The sequence below is a fragment of the Triticum aestivum genome, chromosome 2A, assembly GCF_018294505.1.
Source record: "Triticum aestivum cultivar Chinese Spring chromosome 2A, IWGSC CS RefSeq v2.1, whole genome shotgun sequence".
Taxonomy (NCBI): domain Eukaryota; kingdom Viridiplantae; phylum Streptophyta; class Magnoliopsida; order Poales; family Poaceae; genus Triticum; species Triticum aestivum.
The window spans coordinates 367,571,836-367,598,778 of record NC_057797.1 but is presented as its reverse complement, the minus strand read 5'-3'; positions in this window follow the sequence as shown (position 1 = coordinate 367,598,778).

The window sequence follows — 26,943 nt, the reverse complement described above, 5'->3', positions numbered from 1 at the left end:
TGGACCGGGGGGTGCTCGGCGGCGAGGGGGACCGGATCTGGCGAGGTGGGATAGCGATCGAGATGGAGGGGGATCGAGATCGAGTGTCCATGAAATTTAAAAATATTCATGATAGTTCAAAAAGTGCCCATGAAATACAATCGAGAAATGAAGGCTACGATTTAAATACAATCGATCTTAGCTAGCTATCTGTTCACAATCTTCTTGCCCTTCTTTTTCGCAAATGGAGTTCTTCTGTGGAACGGACGTCCTTTAGGTAGGGTGGTCCTGCTTCTTCTTGTGGTGTATGCTGCTACTTCATCATCGTCGTCATGTTCGATCCTCGGGTCACCGTACTTGTCGAAGTCTTGCTCATTGGCTACTCCATCCATTCCGATGATCTTCCTTTTGCCTCTCCTCACGACAACACGACTGGGCTTTGACGGGTCGCCATACTTGTCGAAGTCTTGCTCATTGGCTACTCCATCCATTCCGATGATCTTCCTTTTGCCTCTCCTCACGACAACACGACTAGGCTTTGACGGGTCGGTAATGAAGAAGCATTGGTCCACTTGGGAAGCCAGTACCCATGGCTCATTTTTCGCGGTGACGTTTGTGCCCGCGGTCTTGGATTTGGCTTCGGGTATAACCATGGTGGTGAAATACCGGTCTTCTTTTAGGACGCTCTTCGCCCATCTGACACGGAACATCGGGACCTTCTCTCCAGCGTAGCTCAGCTCCCAGATCTCCTCGATCCTTCCGTAGTATCTGTCCTTGTCGTTACCGGTGTAGGATTCCATCATTACCCCGGAGTTCTGATAACCATCGCTCTTCATGTCCTTGGCCTCGGTGTAGAATGTGTAGCCATTGATATCGTACGCCTCATAGGTCATCAGGTTGTGCTCGGCGCCCTGTGACAAGGCGAATATGAGTTGTTCTTCCGCGGAAGAATCCTCATGTAAAGGGTACGACATAAGCTTCTGCTTGAACCAACGCGTGAAACATGAGTTGTGGTCTTTGAGTATATCTCCGTCCATCCTCTGTTGGCCTCGGTCATTGTACGTCTTCTTAATAAAGGTTTTGTGCTCTAGCACCCAAGGATCGACCACGTCTATGTGTTGTAGCGCGACTAGGTTTGCTCTTTCAAAGTCGGCGAGTCGACCCTCGAAGTCGACATGCATTTCGCGGCGACCCTCACGGTGACCCCATCCAGCAAGCCTGCCGAGGTGCCTGTTGACGGGCAGGCCAATGGGATTCTCGATGCCTAGATAATTCGTGCAGTAGGAGATGCACCCTTCGGTCAGAAAGCCCCTGGCTATGCTTCCCTCTGGATGTGACATGTTGCGAACGTATCCTTTGATGACACCATTCATCCTTTTGAACAACATCATGCTGTGCAGGAACGTCGGCCCGAGTTGGATGATATCATCCACGATATGGACCAGCAGATGCACCATAACGTCGAAGAATGCGGGCGAGAAGTACATCTCAAGCTCGCATAGTATCACCATGATCTCTTCCTGTAGCCTTCTGAGTTGCCTCACGCCAACAGACTTCCGAGAGATGACTTCGAAAAAGTTGCATAGGCAAAATAGCGTTTCATGGACGTGCGCGTCCATGATCCCACGGATTGCAACTGGAAGTATCTGCGTCATCAGCACATGACAGTTGTGAGACTTCATCCCGCTGAACTTCTGCTTTGCTGGGTCTAGGTATCTGCTTATCTTCCCCGCGTAACCGTAAGGAAGTTTTACTCCTAGGAGGCAGGTGAAAAACTGCTCGATCTCCTCCTGACTTAGAGTGAAGCACGCGGGAGGGTAGTCATTTCCGGTCTTCTTGGCCTTTTTGCCTTTGCGACGACTTTCCGTGTCCTGCTTCGCCTCATCATCATCATCATCATCATCATCATCATCATCATCATCATCATCATCATCATCATATATAGCGTGAAGCTCCTGCCTGATGCCCATTGATTTCAAGTCTGCCCTTGCTTTCGGCCCATCTTTGGTCCTCTCTGGCATGTTGAGCAGGGTACCAAGCAGACTCTCGCACACGTTCTTCGTGATATGCATTACATCAAGGCTGTGAGGCACACGGTGGATCTTCCAGTACGGCAAGTCCCAGAAAACAAACCTCGTTTTCCATACCTTCACCAGCGGCTCTGGCGCCTTTCGCTTCTTTCCCGGATCTGGCGCCTTTTGCTTCTTTCCCGACAGTGGGCAATCTTTCCAACTTTTCAACAGCTCGTCTATTTCCTCGCCGCTCCTCGTACACGGGTGTCCTCGGGGTTCGGTTTCACCATCGAACAGATCCTTGCGTTTTCTCCATGGGTCATTGTCGCGAAGCCACCTTCGATGTCCCATGAACACGGTTTTCGAAGACCCGGTATCTCTATCTAGCTGGCGATACATTGTGTCATCCATGCACCTGACGCATCCAGAAAATCCGTGGACCACCTGCCCCGCGACATATCCGTAACCGAGATAGTCGTGCACCGTCGTGAGCAGTGCGGCTCTCATAGGGAAATATTCTTTCTCTGCGACGTCCCACGTATTGGCTGGCGTTTTCCACAGCGTGTCAAGCTCCTCTTTCAGCAGCCCCAGATACATATTGATGTCGTTCCTTGGTTGTTTCGGTCCTTCAATTAGCATACTCATGTGAATGTACTTCCTCTTCATGCACAACCAGGGGGAAGGTTGTACATCCACACACACACAGGCCAGGTGCTATGTGTGCTTCTCTGGCTGCCAAACAGATTGACTCCATCGGTGCTCGCGCCCAGCACGATGTTCCTTGGATCGTTCCCAAATTCTAGGTCTTCGAAGTTCAACGCTTGCCACTGGCTCGCATCCTTAGGGTGACTCAGCATCTTGTCTTTTTTATCTATCTCTGGATCATTTGTGTCATCTTCTCGCTTCTTCTCCTCCCTATCCGCGTGCCAACGCAGGAGCTTTGCTACCTTAGGGTCTGCGAAATACCGCTGCAGACGAGGAGTGATCGAAAAGTACCACACCACTTTTCGAGGAGCTTTCTTCCTCTTCTTGTATCGAGTGACGCCGCACACCGGACATATGGTAGACTCCGCGTGCTCGTCCCGATAAATGATGCAATTGTTCATGCACACATGGTATTTTCACGTGCGGTAAATCCATAGGACACACGATTTTCTTCGCCTCCTCCAAACTGGTCGGGCACTTGTTCCCCTTGGGAAGACGTTCGTGCCAGAATGACATGTTCTCGTCGAAGCATGCGTCGGTCATTTTGTGTTTTACCTTCATCTCCAGAGCCATGAGCGTTACTTTCAAGCGGGTATCCTCGGGCCTGCATCCTTCATACAATGGAGTAACCGCGTCTAACTCCAGTTGATCCATCTTGGCTTTCTCTCGGGCGGCAGCTCTTGCGTTATCCCTCTGCTTGAGAAGCAGGTCTTGAATATGAGGGTCCTGCACCCAGCCCATCGATGGTCCAGCATCGTCTGCTCCGCCGGCATCATCATCTTCATGATCATGCCCGTCGTCTGCTCCGGCATCTTCCTCATCATCATGTCCTGCATCTTCTACATGATGACTGTGTACAGCATCACCATCGTGATCATCTCCTGGGGATTCTTCGTCTTCTCGCCCGCCCGAGCCGCGGTGGTTGTCTTGCTGCCCTTCCTCATTTCTTGCCCGGCCCCCATGGACGACTTCATAGTGATCTGCATCACCTTGCCACCGATAGCCATCCATGAAACCATGCAAGAGCAGGTGGTCCCGCACCTGCCCGGATTCCGGGTCCGCAATAAGGCTCTTCAGCTTGCATCTTCGACACGGACATCTTATCTCCGTCTCGTTCTTTTGAAGCATCTCGGCCTTCGCGGACCTCAAAAACCTATTCACGATGCCTTCGGTCGTCGTGCGGACCATGGTCGCCTGCGGGGTAGAGCAAAATGATATTTTAGAACCAAGAAAAAATTTGGCATGACTTTCCCTAAAAATAGGACCAAAAAGAATGCTTAATGCCAAAATTCTCGCCGAAACGGAAATGAATCAACATTCCGGCAAAATATTGGCAACTATCGCATTTCAAATACCGGTACACCTCCAAACACAAACACATATGCAACACCACAAACATATGCAACACCATGAACATACATAGATCTAGCTAGGCCATAAAAAGTGCATGTGCACATTGTTGCAGGGAGAACAACATAAATATAGCTTCCCCCCTTACTTACCTATCAAAACAAGGTAATTTAACCACTTAAATTGATTGAATCTATGGTGGAAATGAGGTGAAAAAGAGGAGGCACCCGAGACAAGGAGGAGGTGGACAGAATGAAGTGGGGAGAAAGTGAGTGTGGGTAGGAGAGGATGTCCAAAATATCTTGTTGCTGCCCACTTACTAATGGCGCACCAACTCTAAATGCGCCATTAGTAATCCAGGTTACTAATGGCGCACCTTCTGCTGGTGCGCCATTAGTAGTTTTGCAAAAAAAAACATACTAATGGCGCACTGTTCCACAGTGCGCCATTACTAGTTTAAACTAGTAATGGCGCACGGTCGAACATTGCGCCATTAGTAGTTTTGCAAAAAAGGAATAAAAAATATAATAAAAAAACAACATTAGTGGCGCACTTTCCGACAGGTGCGCCATTACTAGTTACAACAAGTAATGGCGCACTGTGTCTGGATGCGCCATTAGTATGTTTGGACAGGCGCACTAGTCCAAAAAAAAGTTTTGATACTAATGGCGCACCCTGGGCCAGGTGCGCCATTAGTAGTTTCAGCTCTAATGGCGTATCAGAAGGTGGTGCGCCATTAGTATATACTAATGGCGCACGGCTTGTCTGGTGCGCCATTAGTGTTAATCCCATCTATAGCCCTTTTTCTAGTAGTGACTCTTGAAGAGCAATTGAAGAATGAAACAAATCCTTGACGGACCACCCTGTTGAGCCTCCGTGAGAACTCCCGTAATAGAAGAGTGATAAAACGGAAGGAACATTGAAAAGAACTCCGGTAGAAGCCTTGCAATGATTAGATGAAGTTTTGAAATGATATAACCGAGAAAACTTGAAACTCAGGAAAGTAAGAAGAACAACTGAAATCAAGAATTTTGATGATCCTCCAAAATAAGGAATTAATCACTTGGAGGAAACAAGAATAAGAATTACATTATGCTTACCCTTCATCAATTAAATTGATGACAAGCAACGTATTTGGCATACTACTCATTCTCATTGGAAATGATAAAGGAGGGATATAGCATAATACTTGAGACGGTCTTGATGGATCCACCGGTAGGGTTTGGAAAAATATGAATGCGTTGATATGATAACCAAGGACGAGGACTCTTGAACGAACCACCATAAGAATTGAAAATGAATGAAGAATAGAGAACGAATCACCGGGAGGAATTAGAGAACGAATGACGATGCTTGAGGGAATTTAGATAGATGAGAACGAAGAGATCACGAGCTGATTAGAGAATACTTGAACGATGCACCGGTAAGATTGGGGAAAGAGAGATGAATGCTGAGAATGAATAATTCTGAGATGAAGGGCTCCAGAGAATCAAGCTGAAAAGACCGCTGAATTTCTCAGGATGGGTGAAAAGAATTCTCACAATCGAAAACAATTATGAGAGGATGGCATAACGCTAGAGCCATGAATCTTCGAGAGAACGGACCAAGATTTAGAGGAAACACTTCTTTGGTCTCCAAAATCTGAGAATGATGACGAGATATGGCACCATAATTATTAGGTACTCCGGAATGAAGAATAAAAAGGTTGAGCCAACGATGATTTTTTTGAAAGATCGTGAATAAAGAAATATGACTGATGACAATCCATTCTTATGTCAAACATGGAAAAGAATTTAAAACTAACTCCGGAAAAATTAGAAGAGTCAGGTAAGATCCTGCGAAAAGAACTATGGGTTAAGGCCCACTCAAAAGATATACCTCTGAACGATTTAAAAGAGCGATTGCGCTGGTTGAATGTAATGACTTGAATGAGATAACAATCTCGAGATAGGTTTGAACGGATCTTGAATGAAAAGATGAGCCTTCTGAGATATCTTCAGCACTCCAGAACAAATGAATAGCGAGGAGGTGGATAGTTGAGAGGTGCACTGGCATGAGAAAGCATTGGGAAAATGAAAGGACTATGCTCAACACCAAAGCTTGAATTAATTCCTCCGGAGAAGAAAGAGAACGAATAATGATGAACTTGAGGCTCCGTTAGTATCTTCCTGAGAATCACCGGATAAGAACATTGGCGGAAATGAATGGAGAGACTTCCCATCAATAAAAAAGATACTTGATTAAGAGATCTGAGTCCATGAAGAAAAAGGGTGGGTGGGCGGGAAAACAAAGGCAACTTGGGGACAGATGAAACGAACAACGTTGGGAAAACCGAGAGGAGATCTTGCGGATGTTGAAATGATCAGATCCACTTGAAGAGAAACACGCCGTTTGAAAAGTGAGGGAGTCCTGGATTAGGGGGTCTCCGGACAGCTGGACTATATCCTTTGGCCGGACTGTTGGACTATGAAGATACAAGATTGAAGACTTCGTCCCATGTCTGGATGGGACTCTACTTGGCGTGGAAGGCAAGCTAGGCAATACGGATATGTATATCTCCTCCTTTGTAACCGACCTTGTGTAACCCTAGCCCCCTCCGGTGTCTATATAAACCGGAGGGTTTTAGTCCGTAGGACAACATACAATCATACCATAGGCTAGCTTCTAGGGTTTAGCCTCTTTGATCTCGTGGTAGATCAACTTTTGTACTACTCATATAATCAAGAACAATCAAGCAAGACATAGGGTATTACCTCCATCAAGAGGGCCCGAACCTGGGTAAACATCGTGTCCCCTGCCTCCTGTTACCATCCGCCTTAGACGCACAGTTCGGGACCCCCTACCCGAGATCCGCCGGTTTTGACACCGCCATTGGTGCTTTTATTGAGAGTTCAACTGTGTTGTCACCGTAAGGCTTGATGGCTCCTTCGTTCATCGCTAGCGATGTGGTCCAGGGCGAGGTTTTCCTCCCCGGACAGATCTTCATATTCTGCGGCTTCGCACTGCGGGCCAATTCGCTTGGCCATCTAGAGTAGATCGAGAGCTACGCCCATGGCCATCAATTCAGATTTGGAAACTTGAACTACACGACCGACATCCATGGAGACTTGATCTTCGACGGATTCGAGCCCATGTCAGACGCACCGCATAGTCGTGACGAGCATGACGTAACTCTACCACCGGACAATGTTCGGGAGATCGCATACGCAACTACTCTGGCCATCAATCCGGAGCAAGTCGCGCCATCTGAGAGTGGAGAGATGGACTCCGCCATGGAGGTCACACTCTCAGTGGCGACAGAGCCGGATATTGACTTCACCCCTTACGAGAGCCGTGTCGCCGAACCACTGGATTCATCTCCGGCCACGGACTCCGAGCCACTGACATCCGTGCCCGTCGAGTCCGAGTGGGCACCGATCATGGAGTTCACCTCCACGAATATATTTCAGCACTCACCTTTCGAAGATGTGCTAAATTCATTAAGGTCTCTCTCCCTGTCAGGAGAACCTTGGCCGAACTATGTCCGGCTAGAATGGGATGCGGACAACAAAGAAATTCACGGCCCACCCACCACCCACTTAGTAGCCATTGTTGATGACTTAACCAACATGCTCGACTTCGACTCCGAAGACATCGACGGTATGGACGACGATGCTGGAGACGAACAGGAACCACCACCCACAGGGCGCTGGACCGCTACTTCATCACATGACGTATACATGGTGGATACACCCAGAGAGGGCAATGACAAAGAGACAGCGGAGGATGCCCCCTCCAAGCAACCCAAGCACCGACGTCAGTGGCGCCGCTCTAAGTCCCGCCATAGCAAAAACAACGATAACAGTGCAAGAGGAAATAAGAGTCCAGTCGACTCTAGAAGAAACGACGACTGCACCACCCTGGTGGCAGAGCACGATCAAGATGCAAACTGCAAACATAGTACGGATCCGACGTCCGAACACGATGACGCCAAGGATAAACCTCATCAAACCCCGCTGGGGGAGGAAAACAGTCCAGATGAAGATGCACACATCATCCCAGAAACGCACCTGGAGCAAGAGAACCTCCGCAGAAGGCTTATTGCCACAACGAGGAGCCTGAAGAAATAGAAGCAAAGGCTTAAGGCCGCACAAGATACGCTCAACAACAGGAGGAACAAAGTAACAAAGTATGGTGGAAGTTACCACACAAATAGCTATCCAAAGTGCAAGCTATTACCGGAATTCAACGATGAGGCCTTAGAGCCCACGCAGCCGAAGAATGATACGGCCAACCGGCTGGATCCACCACCTTGTGAGCGCGATAGAGCGGCTAACAACATCGCGCATAAGTCAACACACGATCTAGGTGAGAACTTGCGCCAAAAATCCGGTGCGACCAGATCCATCTATGGATCTAGGAAGCGCGCTCCGGTACAAAACCAAAACCGAACACTACAACCATCCGAACACCATGGCACATCCCAATACAGGGGTGCCGCACACCCCCTATGTTTCACTGATGAGGTGCTAGATCACGAATTCCTAGAGGGATTCAAACCGGTGAACATAGAGGCGTACGACGGGACCACAGACCCTAGAGTCTGGATAGAGGACTTCATCCTCCATATTCATATGGCTCGTGGAGACGATCTCCATGCCATTAAATACTTGCCCCTCAAGCTTAAAGGGCCAGCTCGGCACTGGCTTAAAAGCCTCCCCGAAAACTCAATTGGAAGTTGGGAGGAGCTCGAGGACGCTTTTCGGGCCAAGTTTCAAGGGACTTATGTCCGACCTCCGGATGCAGACAATTTAAGTCATATAATCCAACAGCCGGAGAGTCCGCCCGAAAGCTTTGGAACAGGTTCCTCACCAAGAAGAACCAAATCGTCGACTGTTGAAACGCTGAAGCCTCAGTAGCTTTTAAACATAGCGTCCGAGACGAATGGCTCGCCAGACACCTCGGCCAAGAAAAACCGAGAATGATGTCAGCGCTAACAAGCCTCATGACCCGCTTTGTGCGGGCGAGGACAGCTGGTTGGCCCGTAGCAGCACCAGCGACCCAAGCGCATTCGAAGTCAGGGATGGCAATGGTAAACCACGACGCAACAAAAACAAGCATCAAAATAAAGAAGGTAGCCTAGATAACACGGCGGTCAACGCCGGATTCAGGTGCTCCCGACCAGGTCAGCGCAAAAAGCCTTTCAAAGGTAGGAGAGAAGGACAATCTGACCTAAACAAAATTCTTGATAAACTCTGTCAGATTCACGGCACCCCAGACAAACCTACAAATCATACCCATAGAGAATGTTGGGTCTTCAAGCAGGCCGGTAAGCTAAACGCCAAACACAAAGGGGAAGAGACACCAAGCAAAGACGAGGATGAACCTTGCCAGCAAAGTGCCGGAGGACAGAAAAAGTTCCCACCAGAGGTCAAAACGGTAAACACGATCCATGTGATGAAAAGGAGAGGCAAGCATGCACTCTGAGACACACGCGATTTGATTTCAGAAGGACAATCTGGTTCTGATTTGACTTGACGATAGCCCATACTCAAGTCAAAGTTTTGATAAGGCAATAGATCCGACAACTGATCACGGGGATCAGTCGATGAAAATATCATCTTTCTTCAACACACACACACACTCAAGGATATCCCTTAGCGATGAACTAAGTCGGACAAGCTTTCATCTTCCAACTCTCCAAGTTGTTATTTGGCTTAACCAACTAGCTTAGGGGTATCCAACATAGATTCTTGGAGAATGGGTGGTTTGGAGGGAAACCAACATGATCACAAACTAAACATAGCGGTCATGTGACAACCCGATAATACTTCTGAGAAGATAATCGGAATGTCATGAACCATCCATATGTTACGAAGCTCGAGAACAATCTCGCTTTCAAGGCAAGACGATGTGATCAAAAGAGCAAAGGTTTGACAAAATCCTAACTCATCGATCAAAGAGTGCACCAACAAAAGTGGACAAGGTAGCACAATCTATCTTAGAATGATGATTCAATAACCAACACGCTAAGAATGAGAATATTGCCCATTTACCTACCAAGCAACGGGGTTGCTAGGAGTATTGATTTCACTCAACATAGTTCACTTGTTGGCATTCTGGTTGCAACAACACGGGACCAAAAAATGAATGATGATGGCGAGAAGTATCACCGTATCAAGAGTTCATAGGAGGTGGTGCAATTCCCATGACAATCCTGACATAAAGGGGGTAATACTCCAGGGTAGAACAGAGCAAAAGCTGGATTGGCATTTGATCTGCAAAACACAACTACTTTGACCCAATCTTGGATATGGATCAGGTACCGGAGTTTGTTTCTCCTAGTCATTCTGAAATAGAATGGCTTAACAGACCACAAGAATAATAAGCATCGATTACACAGATGTACAATTACTCCTGACTATCAATTGATAGGGGATGGTCGAAATAGAAATGAAGAGGGACAACTCAAGAGGACATATATCTTTCTGAGTTGTGGATGCATAGATTAATATGTTGAACCAAGTTCAACAGGTTTCTTCCAGATAACCCATGCAGAAAGGTAGAACTGGCAGAATCACAATTATGAATGGAGAACTCCTCAGGAGTACTCTCATTGTGATATTTTAGTTCAAAGAACTTCTGCCTTAATGGTTCATGGTATTTGGAAGAAAGAAATACCACGAACCTCGAGGACTGTCACAAGGTTACTAATATCCTAAAGGAACGAGCAAACACTATCAACGGGAAGTAAGTAGGGTGAATCTCGGGTTCGAGAACCCAGGAATAGAATACCTACTACTAAATGGCATCACGGGATGCTGAATGGTGGCCAGAATCATCACGCCAGAACACAAAACATGGCTAGCTTACTAGGTGACTCCCTAAAACACCTATGGTCATAATAATAGCTCCAACATATATGTCTAGGCAATAGAGTACCTCAACTCACGGATTAGTGTGGTTGAACAGGCCCAAAGGAACATCGGGAACTGAAAGAAGGGATTTGCAAATGCATCAGAATATTTAGAAACCTGGGATGACTCGGACAGCATAACGGTTGTAAATGCTCAAAAGATTTGAGACATCCTGCAAAATGGTGGCATAACCACTCAACAACACAACATCAAGGTTCCGAGAACAACTATCAACATACGGAAGTAGTAGGAATGGAACTGAGGCTTGAAACTATCAATTCTATAAGTCTAAGGATTAGTAACATGTCATCTTGATAGATAGGTGAGAAGGCCTAGTTCTTAATCCCCGTAGAAAAGAAGAGGTTGACTCAGATCAGAAGGACATAAGGTATAAGGAGTAAAAAGAGCCTTACGTTCCCTTCCACATTCAATTCCCTTACATAACTAAAGCATTTTTAGACTCGACTTCGACCAGTTTGGCTTGGTAATCCTACAGGCAGTCAGGCTTTGATACCAAAGCTGTCAGGACCCCGATCCTAAGTCACACCGATTTAGCATGTAACACTTCATATCACTTTGCGTCCTCACGCACAGTATTCCCACGGGTGCCACATTACCTGGCCCGGGACCGTTTGCGCCTTTTGGCTCACGTATATGATAGTGTCGCTAGCATCCATATGACAGAGAACCCGGGCCAACATGACTAGTTGTGAACCCAAAGTGGCACTAACTTACAGGGACATGCATACATGAAACAACATCGAACATGTCGGTCATCATCGTGTAAATCCGGGCTGTAGCAACTGGGCTAACAGGACTCCGGGAACCTGGGCTGTAGCGGGCAAGCATGACTCTGGAAGTCACCACGTGACATTTTCCCGAAGGGACAGACACAGGAATGAAGTGAATCACATGCCGGTCAGTCTAAGTGTTCCGGAGCAGTAGTACTGGGCTAGCAGGACTCCGGTAAACCAGGCTGTAGCAGACTACCAAGGCTCAGTGGAAACACCAGACTACATTTCCCCATAAGAGAGGCTACCAAGGATAAACAACTAGATTGTCAGATCCCACACATACCAAGCATTTCAATAACATACACACAATATGCTCGATATGTGCAAATACAACATGGCATCAGAACAAAACTCTACGACTCAAAGTATTTATTCATTAGGCTCCGAGGAGTGAGATATTACAAACATGGGTCTCATGACTCAACAATCATAGCATACAAATCAAAGCACATGCGGAAGCTTAACATGTCTGAGTACAGACATCTACAAATGAAAAAGGCTGAGAAGCCTGACTATCTACCTGATCCTGCCGAGGACACAAGATCGTAGCTGAGGTATCAAGCTAAACGTTGAAGTCCACGCGGAACTACTAGCGAGACTGAAGTCTCTCTTCAAAACATAAATTAAGCAAACGTGAGTACAAAAGTACTCAGCAAGACTTACATCAGAACTAGCTACATATTCATCGGCATCAACAATGGGATGGTGGGGTTTAACTGTAGCAAGCCAGCTTTAACTCAGTGGCTAACCTGAACTACGACTGCAAGCAACTCTTTTGAGGTGGCGCACACGAGTCCACATATTCACCAATCAACACACCACTATGGATCTGCTCTTGTCTACCTACGAGAACTCCATCCATAGCACTCACGCTTATCTTGCGAGTTTTATAGTATCCACTTCAAGTTATCCATGAAATGTTATAGGTAACCCAGAAGTCCTTTACCACGAACACGGCTATTCGAATAGATCATTTATAACCCTGCAGGGGTGTACTTCGTCAGACATGTTTCCACCACTTAGCGTCTGCACACGACATGCTCGGCAAACTTCAAGCGAGAGCCAACGTGGGTGTAGACCACGACCTGACTAACCGCACAAGTCTCTAGTCCAGGTTTATCGCCTATTCAGGTTCCATCCGCAAGGAAATCCGGCCGGAGTGTCCTCAACGGCCCCAAACGATGTGTACATGGTCCCGAGACGCCAAACGAGTGCCCGGCATACCCGGCCACGGTGTATCTACCGCATCATAGCCCACCCCTAGGGTCAGCGCTACGCATGGCCGCCATCACATATCCTACAAACACCAGAAACTAGTTGCAACTCCTGGACAGAGGACAAGGGCAGTTAATTAGTCGAGCGGGGTCATATTTCAGGGCCCAACATGTGGTAGTAGCTGTTTCATGGATCACAAACACCGAACTCAGTTCCTGAGGATGGTTTCTGTGAGACAACCCACCATGTACTCCTACATGGCCTCTCACTGCTACCTTTACCAAATCGTGTTCACACACTTAGCTCACACACAGTAAGACATGTTTATCACCATTCCAATTCATTCCCGATGAATCAGACCCAACTTAACTCTAAGCAGTAGCAGGGATGACAAACAAGCATGAATGAGTAGGCACATCAGGGCTCAAACAACTCCTACTCATGCTAGTGGGATTCATCTTTTTACTGTGGCAATGACAGGTCATGCAGAGGAAAAGGGGTTCAGCTACCGCAACATGTAACAGTTGAATCATTGTTGTCCTAATGCAGTAAAATAGAGCAGGAGTGAGAGAGTGGGATTGTATCGGAATGAACAAGGGGGTTTTGCTTGCCTGGCACTTCTGAAGATGATATAGCTCTTCATCGGTGTCATTGATCACATCGTCGAAACATACGTCTACCGAGGGGGAACAATCACCGACAACACAGAAAGAATACAATCAATGCAATGCACAATATGATGCATGATCATGACATGTCAATATGCTATGATTTGAGCTAATGCAGCTAAGAATAGAAGGGTTTGAGTTGAGTTGAACTCAAGGTTCAAATTCAGATTCAAACTATGAATTCAAATAGTGCATGATCATGTTTTGAACTAAATATCAAGGTTAATTTGTTTAAACATGCATGGAAATGCAATAAACAGATTCTTTGGATTTTGCTGATAATTTTTGATATATAATTTGTTTCATTTGGAGTTATGGTTCAATTTCTATGATTTTTAGAAGTTTATACTATTTTCTGGAATTTCTTGGTTATTAATAAATCCAGAAAATGTAATACTGCATCAGCATTAGGTCATGTTGACGTCAGCAGGTCAATAGGCGCCGTCCAGGTCAAACCTGACCAGTGGGGCCCACTGGTCAGTGACTCAGTTAGTTAACTAGGTTAATTAGGGTTAGACTAATTCTAACAAGAATGTCAGCAGGGCTGGGCCCACATGTCAGTGGCTCAGGGTTAGTTTAGTGAGGGGATTAACACCTGACAGCGGTGATTAGCACTAACTAACACCTAACTAAACTAGTTAGGGCCGGCCCCACGTGTCAGTGGCTAACTAAACTAACCTAGTTTAATTAGCACTAACCTAGGTTAAACTAATTAAGTTTAAACCTAAACTAGATTAATTAGCCAGGCGGGGCCCACATGTCATAGACCCAGGGGAGGTCAAATCCCCTGGTCAACCGGGGCTGAACCACCGGCGGTCAAAGCGGTCAACACGCTGGCGACTCGACGCCGGCGAGGCCAGACGCAGCGGAGGGCCTCGGATTTGGTCCTTCGGTGACCAAATCGACGGCGGAGACGTGCCACGTGGAGCTGGGGCTGCCGCATCCAAGGGTGCAAGTGGTTGGACACAGGGACACCGTAAACGACGCCGGCGAGCTCGACAGCGGCGGCCGGAGTTCGGTGGGCTCGGGGTCGTCGTTGCGACGGTCGTGGGGGCTCGTGCGGGGCACCTACGTGCTCTACGCGGCGCGGGGAGGGAGCTGGGCAGGACGGCTGGACCAGTATATGGCAAAAGACACGTCGGCGACGAGCACAGGCAGTGATGCCTGCGGGCGAGCTCAAGGCGGTGTGTACGGTGCACGCAAGAGAAAACGGAAAAGGGGAAGGATCAATGGCTCATTGCGGGTGCAGGGAAGCGAACGGCGAGCTCGGGGAGGCAGAGACGGCAAGAAAACAGCGATGGGGATCTTGGTGTCGGGAGGTTGAAGACGAGCTCAGTGAGGTCGTCCGGGGGTTTCAGGCGTCGCGCGGGTCGGTGAGAAGGTCGAGGAAGAAGTGGCGGGGCTTCTGGGCACATCGGCAGGGCGTGGGGTGGCCGGTGGCCGTGGTAGAGCATGGCGGCGCCCTTTGGTGCGCTCGGGAAGAGAGAGGGAGGGAGCTAGAGGAGGGGAGGAGCTGCGGGTGTGAGAGAGAGGTCAGGGGGCGCGTGGCGTCGTCTGGAGCCGTCCAGGGCGTCGGCAGAAGCAGGAGGTGGCTCGGGCGCGTGGGCGTGCGCGTCGAGCACGCGACTCTCATCCTTCTGGCGAGAGGAGGGAGATGACTGGCATCGGCCAGCTGGACTGGGCCGTGCTGGGCCAGGCCAGGTGGGCGCCAGGTTAGTTTCCTTTCTCTCTGTCTTTTCTGTTTAATATTTATTCTGTTTTGTTTTGATTTAGTAAAATACTAAACCATTTTATAAAATCCTGGAAATAATTAGGGGTGTTGTCTGAATTATTCCAGTGACCCATAACAACTTCCAACATTTTTGGAGCACCTAAAATATATATATAGCATTTAAATAGCTCCAATTCAAATATGTTTGAATTAATTCAAAGCCCAAATATGTCCTACAAAAATGTAAACCATTTTTGGTAGATGCTTCCACCTCAATCTAGAAATGTTGAACATTTTTAGAGGGCATTTTGAGTTCAATGAAAAAGATTTTATTTTGACCCTAGTTGAATTCATTTGGTGCTAGGGTTTAACCATCCCCATTTCAAGATTAATTGAAATTGAAAATGATGCATGGATGCAATGCCACTAATTACAAGAAGATTTCTCTGGCTGTGACATCGGTGGTGTACGGACACTCTATTTGGGGTCTGAAGAACGATTTGTACATCTCTTCGTGCATCATGCTGAGGAAATGTTGAATAGCTTGCGGTCCTTCCGGGTTGAATTCCCACATGCGGAGGGGCCGGCGTTTGCAAGGCTTGACTCGACGAACTAGCATAACTTGCATTACCATAACCATTCTGAAATCTCTCTCAAAGAGATCTCGGATACGGCTTTGCAGTATTGGCACGTCCATAGCTGGACCCCAGCTCAGCCCCCTGCTGATCCATGACATTAGTTGTGGTGGGGGGCCCGAGCGAAAGGTGGGGGCAGCTACCCACTTGGCACTTCGGGGAGCTGTGATGTAAAACCACTCCCACTGCCACAATCCGGACACCTTTGGGAAGGAACCCTCGCACCATGGAGCGTCAGCGATTTTGCTTATTAAAGCTCCTACGCACGCTGCGTGCCACCCCTCGATCATCTTCAGCTTCACGTCGAAGGTCTTGAGCCACAGGCCGAAGTGAGGGGTAATGCGGAGGAAGGCCTGATATACGACAATAAATGACGAGATGTGAAGAAGGGAATCCGGGGCCAGATCGTGAAAATCCAGCCCATAATAGAACATAAGACCCCTAACAAAGGGATCCAGAGCGAGGCATAGTCCTCGAAGGAAGTGGGAGATGAACACGACGCTCTCGTTGGGTTCGGGAGTAGGGACGACCTGCCCTCGGGCAGGCAGCCTATGCGAAATTTCGGCGGTCAGATATCTGGCCTCTCTCAACTTCTTGATGTCCTCCTCTGTGACGGAGGAAGGCATCCACCGACCTTGAAGGTTGGATCTGGACATAGTTGAAGGTCTGAAGCACCTGACCTGAGCTTTGGGTGTTAGAACTCGAGGCTGGGGAAGGATTCGATTGAGCACGGGGGGGGGGGGAGAAAAAGCTTTGTCCCCTTTATAAAGAGGGTGAATATCAAGCGTCCTCCTCGTGGCCGTTTGGGACTTGCCTAAGATCTAGGAGTCCTACCAACAGGCACGGTTGGGTTACCCACGTCTGTATTGATGAGAATCCCGTGATAAGGGGGACACGATCTCTGCTTTGACAAGACGTGGCAAGAAAACCGCCTCGCGTTATGTGCGGAGCTGGTTGAGAAAAACGGTTTTAGTAAAGACCGGGCCCTGGCATGATTTCATGTGGTCAGAACGTGTCAGCAGATTAGATTTGTGGAAATATTATTCTCTCTATAGTGGTATGTGGAACTTATTTTGCAGGGCGGGACACTATCCTTGTATTCAAAACTCTTCCATCGTGTATGCGGAGGAGGAACCCTCCTTGCAATGCCGAACACAATATAGCGCGCCGGACTCATTGTCATTGAAGCCTGGTTCAGGGGCTACTGAGGGAGTCCTGGATTAGGGGGTCTCCGGACATCCGGACTATATCCTTTGGCCGGACTGTTGGATTATGAAGATACAAGATTGAAGACTTCGTCCCGTGTTCGGATGGGACTCTACTTGGCGTGGAAGGCAAGCTAGGCAATACGGATATGTATATCTCCTCCTTTGTAACCGACCTCGTGTAACCCTAGCTCCCTCCGGTGTCTATATAAACTAGAGGATTTTAGTCCGTAGGACAACATACAATCATACCATAGGCTAGCTTGTAGGGTTTAGCCTCTTTGATCTCGTGGTAGATCAACTCTTGTACTACTCATATTATCAAGAACAATCAAGCAGGACGTAGGGTATTACCTCCATCAGGAGGGCCCGAACCTGGGTAAACATCGTGTCCCCCGCCTCCTGTTACCATCTGCCTTAGACGCACAGTTTGGGACCCCCTCCCAAGATCCGCCGGTTTCGACACCGACAAAAAGGATTGACATGAAAATCTCGATTATCATGAAGGATTAGTATTCACATAGAAATATGAGAACACCGCTTAGGAAAGGTATGGAATCCACATTTGACTTCAAAGCAATTCGAATACCACAAACCAAAACAAAACAAAGGATTAGCTTAGGAAATAAGCCAGAAACAAACATATGATAGACCCCATATCGTATCATGTGTCTATTGGAAGGATATGCTACGTGATACTTGAATTCCCACTTTTAAACTCCCGAAACTTTATGGTTATGCAATCAGGTGTTGGGGATACAGGGGAGGCAATATATCTCACCCCAACTAACAATCCCTACATCCAGCTGTATCCATCCTTCAACACATAACCAAGAAACCTTTGGAAATCATGTACCTCAACCTTCGAAAAGCATCTGTTATACGAGTTATGGCAATACTCCCGAACTCCCGCCCCAATATTGGGTGGTGTCGAGGTTATCTCACCAACAACTGCATAAAAGAGATTTTCGATGTCGGCGAACTTAGGTATTCCAGAACTGCAATGATAAAATTGTGATGACAACACCTCGAAGCTCAACTCCCCGGGACACTGCCACAACCCCTAAATGTCAGGAGGCACCAGGAACAATGTTCTCGTCACAAGACTATCGAAAGGATTCCAAGATACCCGCGTGATCCTAAATTTTTTTCGTGAAATTTGAGGAGAGGAGAGTCAAAACTTCTACGCCAGGAGGCCTCACCAGAGCGACGAAGGGACTGGGGAGTAAAAAGAATCCTACTCTCCGATATATATAATCCTAAGACTCAAAACATCTTGTTCTAGACTCAACAACATCAGCGATTCAATCAAGCAGGGGGCTCCTTAGTCGGGGATGGCTCTGATTACCAACTTGTCACAACCAGGATGCGGCTATATCTCCCACGTGTCTGGGCACGACTTAGAGGCATAGCCGCATGGTAGTTTAGTCGCAAGTGGGGTAATCTTCACACAATACCATGTACTGAATAAGAAAGGGAGAAATAGTTGGCTTACAATCGCCACTTCACACAAATAACAAGTTAAACATACATCATCTAGAATACAATCAAGGTCCGACTACGGAACCAAAATAAAAGAAGACAACCCCAAATGCTAGATCCCCGATAGTCCCAACTGGGCTCCACTACTGATCAATAGGAAATGGAACAAAACAACAATCAAGATCTTCATCGAGCTCGCACTTGAGCTGGGTTGCGTCACCTGCACTAGTATCATCGGCACCTGCAACGGTTTGGAAGTATCTGTGAGTCACGTGGACTAACCAATCTCACACCCATGAGATCAAGACTATTTAAGCTTATGGGTAGGATGGGGTAACGAGGTTGAGCTACAACAAGCACTAAGCAAATATGGTGGCTAACATACGTAAATGAGAGTGAGAAGAGAAGCAAAGCAACAGTCGAGAAGCTAGAAGTGATCCTGAAAGCTACTTACGTTCAAGCATAACACAAGACTGTGTTCTCTTCCCGGACTCCACGAAAAGAGACCATCATGGCTACACACGCGGTTGATTCATCTTAATTAAGTTAAGTGTCAAGTTATATACAACCGGATATTAACAAATTCCCATCTGCCACATAACCGCGTGCATGACTTTCGAAAGTTTATACCCTTCAGGGGTGTTCCAACTTAGCCCATCACAAGCTCTCACGGTCAACGAAGGATATTCCTTCTCTCGGGAAGACCCGATCAGTCTCGGAACCCCGGTTACAAGACATTTTGACAATGGTAAAACAAGACCAGCAAAGCCGCCTGATGTGCCAATAATCCTGATGGGATCTGCACATATGTCGTTCTCAGGGAAACACCGGATGAGACATCCTACGAGTAAAACCAGCACTCAAGTTTCCCCGAGGCGGCCCCTCAGTCTATTTAGTTCGGACCAACACTTAGAGAAGCACTGGCCCGGGGGGGTTAAATAAAGATGACCCTCGGGCTCGCGAAAACCCAAGGGAAGGTTATATGATGTTAGGCAAATGTAAAACAAAGGTTGGGCCTTGCTGGAGGAGTTTTATTCAAAGCGAACTGTCAAGGGGTTCCCATAACAGCCAACCGCGTAAGGAATGCAAAATCAAGGAACATAACACCGGTATGACGGAAACTAGGGCGGCAAGAGTGGAAAAAAACACTAGGCAAAAGGCCGAGCCTTCCACCCTTTACCAAGTATATAGATGCATTAATTAAATAAGAGATATTGTGATATCCCAAATAACCATGTTCCAACATGGAACAAACTTCAGCTTCACCTGCAACTAACAACGCTATAAGAGGGGTTGAGCAAAGCGGTAACTTAGCCAAACAACAGTTAGCTAGGAAAGGTTGGGTTAGAGGCTTGACATGGCAATATGGGAGGCATGATATAACAAGTGGTAGGTAGCGCGACATAGCGATAGAGCGAACAACTAGCAAGCAAACATAGAAGTGATTTCGAGGGTATGGTCTTCTTGCCTGAGATCCCGCAAGGAAAAAGAATGAGTCCATGAAGAAGACAAACAGACGTAGTTGAACGGATCCTCACAACCCTGGAACGAAACCGAAGCTAACGAGACAAGCAACAAAGAAAGAAGCAAGCAACATAGTAAACAACCATCACATAAACATGGCATGATGCACAACCAAGTATGATGCATGTCCGGCTTAATGAGGCATGGCATGGCAAAGTGAACAAACAATACTACAAATTAAGTGGAGCTCAATATGCAACGAGTTGCATATTGATGAAACACCACATGACTTATTTAGTTCTCTCTCGTTTTGGTACCCATCAATATTAAATGTTCTTAAACATGGCAAGGGGTGAAGCATGAGTAAAATACACAGTTAGGCATTTTAAATGAGGCCAGAAACATCAAATAACAATTTCGGTAAAACCTCATGTGCATTAGCAATTTAATTCAATAACAATTTTAAACATTATAAATGTTATTATCATGATGCGTATGCCATGTGCAAGTTTTATGCAATTTTTGTTAAAAGTTGACATGAACATGATATGAAGCATTTGGTCGCCATGACGGAATGAAAGGGGTGCCATGGCGGCAATAACGAAAATGATGCCAAGGCAACATTCCGGGTACCGGTAACTCGTTGGAGTACAGGTGCAAAGAGCAAGTTCGCAGAGCGAGTCACGCAAGGATGGTGGGGTGATCCCGGATTCCGGGTGTCCCACGGGTTTGCAGCAAGGCTAACTGGGACGTGCACGAAACAAACGGGCACGGTGCAAACACGGGCATCTCATACAACACACATGCATTCGTCCACGGGTCATCGTCTCGGCGGTTATACCTTCCAAAGGTGCGTTTATGGAGCGATACGAGTTTGGTAAAGGAAGTAGGTGTTCTCGGGACGGTCGTAGGAAGCAGTCCTTCTCGCGACGGTAGTGGTACACGGTCGTCATGGAAGTAGTTGTACACATTGTCTTGTCGAATCCACGACGACGGTAGTTGTTCACTCAATGGCCTTCGGCGACGGTCGTCGTATAGGGTTCGTAGACGTTCGGGTCTTCCTTAGAGGTACTCGACGCATCCCGGATGAGTACTCATACACGCACGTAGATGAACTTCAAGGATTCCGTGAGTAGTCGTACTAGGCGAGCCCGTGTAGTTGTACATATCTTCATGTTGTAGTCGAACTTGATGAAAAACCCACGGCAAAGGTAGACGTACACGACCGGCTTGATGGAACTTGGTGAAACCAAAACGTGGAAGCACAAGACAGCCTTGGCGGTCAACGACGGGAGGTGGGCGGCGAAGCAGTAGCAACGTGCGGGCACTGGCAGCGGAATCCGCGAGCAGTGGCACAACGTTGGTCGTGGGCACCGGCGGTGACCGGAAGCGGTGGAAGGAGGGCGAGGTGCTTGGGGGCATGGAGGAGGCGTGGCTTCGGTGGTTGAGGCCAAATGGAGGGAGAAGGCGCCATACCAAGCAACAGTGGAACAGGAGGCCAGGGAGGCCCTAGGCGGTCGAGGTCGCCGGCGGGCTAGATCGTCGGAGCGGTGTGGCGTGGTTCCTGTTCGTCTTGGTCGCTGGTCATCGGCGCGTGGAGTAGCAAGGGCGAGGCTGTCGGGGACGGGGCAAGGGCACGATGAAGAGGATCCTAGTGCGGCTCGCGCTAGAGGTGGCCTTCCTGGAGGAGCTCGGCGACGGCGCTCGCAGGCCGGCACGGCGGAGGCATGGGAGGTGAGGAGGTGGCGTAGCAGTCTCGCGGCGAGGAAGGAGGCACAGGCGTGCGGACATGAGCTCGGGGCAGTGGCACCATGGCAGGGCCCGAGGTCACGACGAACGCGGGGACGCGGCGACGCGGGGAGGAGGCGAGATGGTGCAACGGAGGCCTAGTTTTGCGGTGGCTAGCGGGGGCTTGCGAGACAGCGATGAGGATCGAGAAGGGCGGTCGGGGAGATGGCCGCGCCCGCGTGCGTGTGTCTCTGGCGACGTAGGAGGAGAACAAAGGGAGAGACGGGGATCGGGCAAAGGGTGCGGGCTAGGGTTTTAGGAGGGTTAGGAGGGAGTGGGCCTTGGCTATAGATGGCCTAGGTGGGCCAGTGTGGGAGGTTGCGGTAGTTGGGAGGCCTAGCTGGCTCATGGGCTTCCTTTCTCTCTCTCTTACTATTTTTCAAAACAGAAAATAAAGAGAAAGAAAAGGAAGAAAAGAAAAGGTTAGAGAAAGAGTCTGGACATGGGTATAATTTTCCCGGACTCACGAAAATGTGCACGACCCAAAAAAATTGTGGTGGTCGAGATTGCAAGGTTTCAATTCAAAAGCATTTGAATTTAATTCAAATGCTTTGAACAAGGGGTAGGATTTTAAAGTGCCCAAAAATGTTCGGGTTTTTGGAGGAACCTCGGTAAATGGGAAGAGAATTTTGGGCAAGGTTTTGAAGTCAAGCTTGAACTAGAAAAGACATGGGGAATATTTGCAAGTGTGTTTATGGGTGATTCCGAAAAATGGAATATTTTATAATAGCTCCATAAATATCGGGAGGGTATGTTTTAAATAGAAACCACCATGTGAGTTCCGTCAATTTAAATGGATCAGAAATCCATGCAATTTATTTAAGTGAGTTTTAGTTAGCTTTCAGAAAATGATGGCATGATGACATGATGCAAAGATGAATGCAACGAACCAAACAAATCACACGACGGATCTCGGAAAACAAGGAAGGCATCTGGAGCACCGGTCTTGGGGCGTCACAACACTCCACCACTACGAGAGGATCTCGTGCCGAGATCTAGGATCACACCGGAGAGAAATGGAAGAGGAAGAGAAGAGGTAAAACTAAGTTTCTTCTTTGACAAACCAGTGATACCAAAGAACCTTAAGAGGTTAAAACATTTTGAGAAAAGAATACAACGGAAATGATCGAAGTTGAAAACTCTTCGTTAGGAAAAAAAGGAACAAGGAAGAACAAATTCGGATAGCACTCTGGTTAAATGAACAAGCACAAAAAGAACACGATCCTGACCATTCGAGATGACGAGAGAAAAGATCAACATCACAATGCCTCCGGAAGAAAGAATAGAAGGTCGATTGTCGGAACAATAGAACCGAGAAGAAAATGACAACTTCTGCCACAATTGAGCTTGGAAGGCACCTTCCAATAAGGTTATAACGGAGTTGTTGGAGAACCAACAACAAACGAATAAGCTTGTAGTGGGCTTATGGAAAAAACTTTCTCAAAATTGAGTTGAAATTCTACCACTACGGAAACAATAGATTGGATTGATATCAACCAGGAGGCGAGAAACTTATTTCACCGGGAGGATAAATGAATAACTTGGTTCATGTATAAGCACCATCAATAGCAACAATCCTTAGGGAAAGCTTTATGTCGGGGAAACTGATCCACGAACACCTATGGGGCCGGCAGACCGGGCCCCTTTCGGTTCGGCGGGGGGCGGAGATCACACGAAGAGCAGATCGAGGCGAAGCACACGAGCAGTTTACCCAGCTTCGGAGCTCTCCGGAGAGATAACACTCCTACTGCTGCTTGTTTGATTATCTTGTGTTCTTGCTCCAGAGAGAGAGCGTAGTGTTTTTCTGGGTTCCGAACTAGTCGAACCTCGCGAACCTCCGAACCACCTCTACGTTGCGCATGGGCCTCCTTTTATACGCTAAAGGGGTCACCGACAGGTGGCAATGCAGAGAAGGGTACAAATGTAAAAAGTGAGGTGGTTGGTACAGTTACTTGTACAGTGCACCCTACCTAACCCTGACAGCAGGGGACAAGGGCATTAAATGCCCGTCTGAGTCGCCCAAACAGTGCAGAAAAGGACCGTTAGGGGTGCCACCGTTCGCCACGATGGCGATCTTGTCAGCTTCGCATGCCACTGCGCACCGCTGGCTGCACAGCCTCCCGCCACACGCGCCTGGAGAGGCCCCCAGAGCGACACATTGGTGGATGCGCTGGAGCGTGGGCACAGAGTAGCCGCCTACCGTGGCAAGCGCCTTGCCGCTGCTGTTATCTTGTCGGGTCCGGAAGCTTGTCGCTCACCGGGCCTCGAGGTACTTTGGTTGGTCTTCCCGGCAAGCTCCTCTTGCCGGGGCCTTGTTGCCTTGCCGGAGCGCGTGGCGCGTTGCGGCAAGTTCCTTGGAGTGCCTTGGTTGGCCTTCCCGGCAAGCTCCTCTTGCCAGGGCCTTGTCTCCTGAGCTTAAATACTTTGTTCTTGAATGGCTCCAAGGGAACCACGGAGGATCTTGGCGTTCGCCCGGCAAGCCTTGCCGCGGGGTGCTGCAGCTGCCCGTGCACAAGTTCGAGGTACTAGGGTACCCCTATTCTAGTACACCGACAGGAGCCCCCGTGCCTGGGCCAGACACGGTGCCGAGCGCTGTTGGGCTAGGCCCAAGACAGGGCATGGGCACACGCGGACTGGGCCACGCCGAATCTCGCTCCGTATCCACCGCGCTCTCCCCTAACGGCACGCGTTGAATGCGGCGTCGTGGGAGAGATCGTGGGTGGTTCTTTATTCAGAAGGGCGAAACGTCCGCCCCGTCCCTCTTTATAAGCAGAGGAAACAGGGGCGGTTCGTTCCCCCTCGCTGGTTGCTACTACTCCATCTTCACGAACCTCCACCGCTCCCCCCTTCTTCTCGAAGCCGAGAGAGCAGCACTGCACCCTCCATTGCCACCAGCATCACCAACGCCGTCGACCTCCCCCACCACCTCCGCCATGGCTCCGAAAGCCAACAAGGGAAAGGGCGTGAAGTCGGCCGAGGTGCAGCGGCTCGCGGCGCTGCGGAAGGAGCGGGCGATCTTCTCCCCCAGCTCGGCACGAAGGAGCTGAGGGAGTACTTCTACCTCTTTTGGGCGACGGAGACGCGTGCGCATCCGCGCACGAGGGTACTCCCGGCCGCTGCTTCGGAACTGGCTCCAAACGGGTACCCATTCTTCGCGCTGTTCTTCTATTGCGGGCTCTGCCCGCCCTTCTCGGAGTTCTTCTGCGATATCATCAACACCTACGGCTTCCGCCTCCTTGATTTCACCCCCAACGCCGTTCTGACCATGGCAGTTTTCGCACATTTGTGCGAAAACTTTGTCGGAGTCCACCCTAATGTTTCCCTTTTCCGCCACTTCTTCATACCTCGGGTAGAGAGAGGAGAGCCACTTGCCGGAGGGATCGCCTGGATCTCGAGAGTCGGCAAGAAGGAGGCGTACTTGGAGGGTGAGCTCCGCAGCAAGTGGGAGGAGTGGAGAGCGGAGTGGTGCTGGATCGTCGAGGAGAATCCGCAGCCCTTCACCGCCGTGCGCCAAGCTCCAATAGTGCGCGGCAATGACTGGAGCAACGTGGCCCCGGAAGACGAGAGGTTGAAGATCGCCATTAGTAGGATCCTTCGCCTCAGGCTTGCCGGGCTAACTGTAGGCGTTGTAGGCGCAGATTTCCTCCGCCGCCGCATCGCCCCCTGCAGGAGAGGGGGAGGCCCGCCTGGGAATTCAAGAACTCGGCGGACATCATGAGGCTGCGGCCGGGCCTCAACTACAACTTCACCGTCATGGAGCTGGATGCAATGCTCCTGGAGTTGTTCAAACGCGATCCCCAGCACCCATTCACGCTGGCGAGGGACGTCGTTCCATTGTGCAATAATTCTTCGCTTGACCGGATCCGTGCCATGATGCCATTGTGCGATTCACACGGAATCGTTCCAACTTGGCAAGAGCCTACGGATGACGTCGTGCAAGCGTTCTTCGACAACTTGGAAGAAGTGCCGGTCCGCGCTGACGAGCAGAAGAGCCTCACCCGTGACACCACCGACGAGGAGCTGCAGTGCATCGCCACTAGGGCGGAAGAGGTTGCGGCCGCAGCTGCCGCGGGCGCGTTCGGGTTCACTGTGGAGGAAGCGGAGGCGGCAGAGGCGGCAAACCTCGCCAAGCGCGTGGAGTTCAGTGGCGAGGAAGAGCCTGTCGGCTCTGAAGCTGAGCAGAGCGAGGCCGGCGAGGAAGATCCCGAGCCTTCAGAAAGCTTGCCACAGGCGGAGCCCCCGGCCCCTTCAAGAAGGCGTCTTCGCAGGGCTGCGGACATAGCGGGGCGGCAGCCGGGCCAACAGCCGCTGAGCCGTGCGACACGCTCTACCGCGGCAAGCAATGTTGCCGCGGGAGCGCCTCACGCAGCAGTGGCAACCGGAGCGGGGTCTTCCCGGGCCACCGCCACCGCCCCCGCCAAGCGGGCAAGGGATCCTACTCCTCCGCCTCGCCGCACCGGAGGGGAGCCGGACTTCGATCTTTCCGCGCTCAGCTCCGACGAGGAGGAAGAAGAGTAAGTTTCTTTGGTGCTCTTGTAGTTCTTCAATCTTGCTGTTTTTATCTTGTATCTGACTTGCTTCAATCTGGACTCCTTTCTTTTCAGGACGCTGGCCCAGAGAGCGGCGAAGAGGGCCAAGGCCGTGGTGATTGTCATCGAAGATGACCCCACCGTGTCAGCAGGGGGTGGGTCCGAGACCACCTTGACGGACCCGGCAACCACTCCTCAAGGCAGCCCCCAGCGCAGCCCCCAGCGTAAGTTCATAGTTAGCTTTCCGCTGTCAGGTGTGCATGAGTGCTTTTTCCTTTGTTGATATCTTGCTTGTTGATTTGTGTAGGAGCAGAGCATCCATATCAGGAGCGCCCAGAAGCTGGTCCCGAAGTGCCATCTGCTTCAACTACGCCGCCAAGGGAGGAGTTCCCGGTAAGGGAGCGCTCTCCGGCAAGGGGCAGCACCGTCGATCCTGCGGCGGCCGAGACCGCAACTGCAGATCTTGGCACAGGTAATTCACTTGTCCAAAAGCTTTCCCTTGGGTTCTTC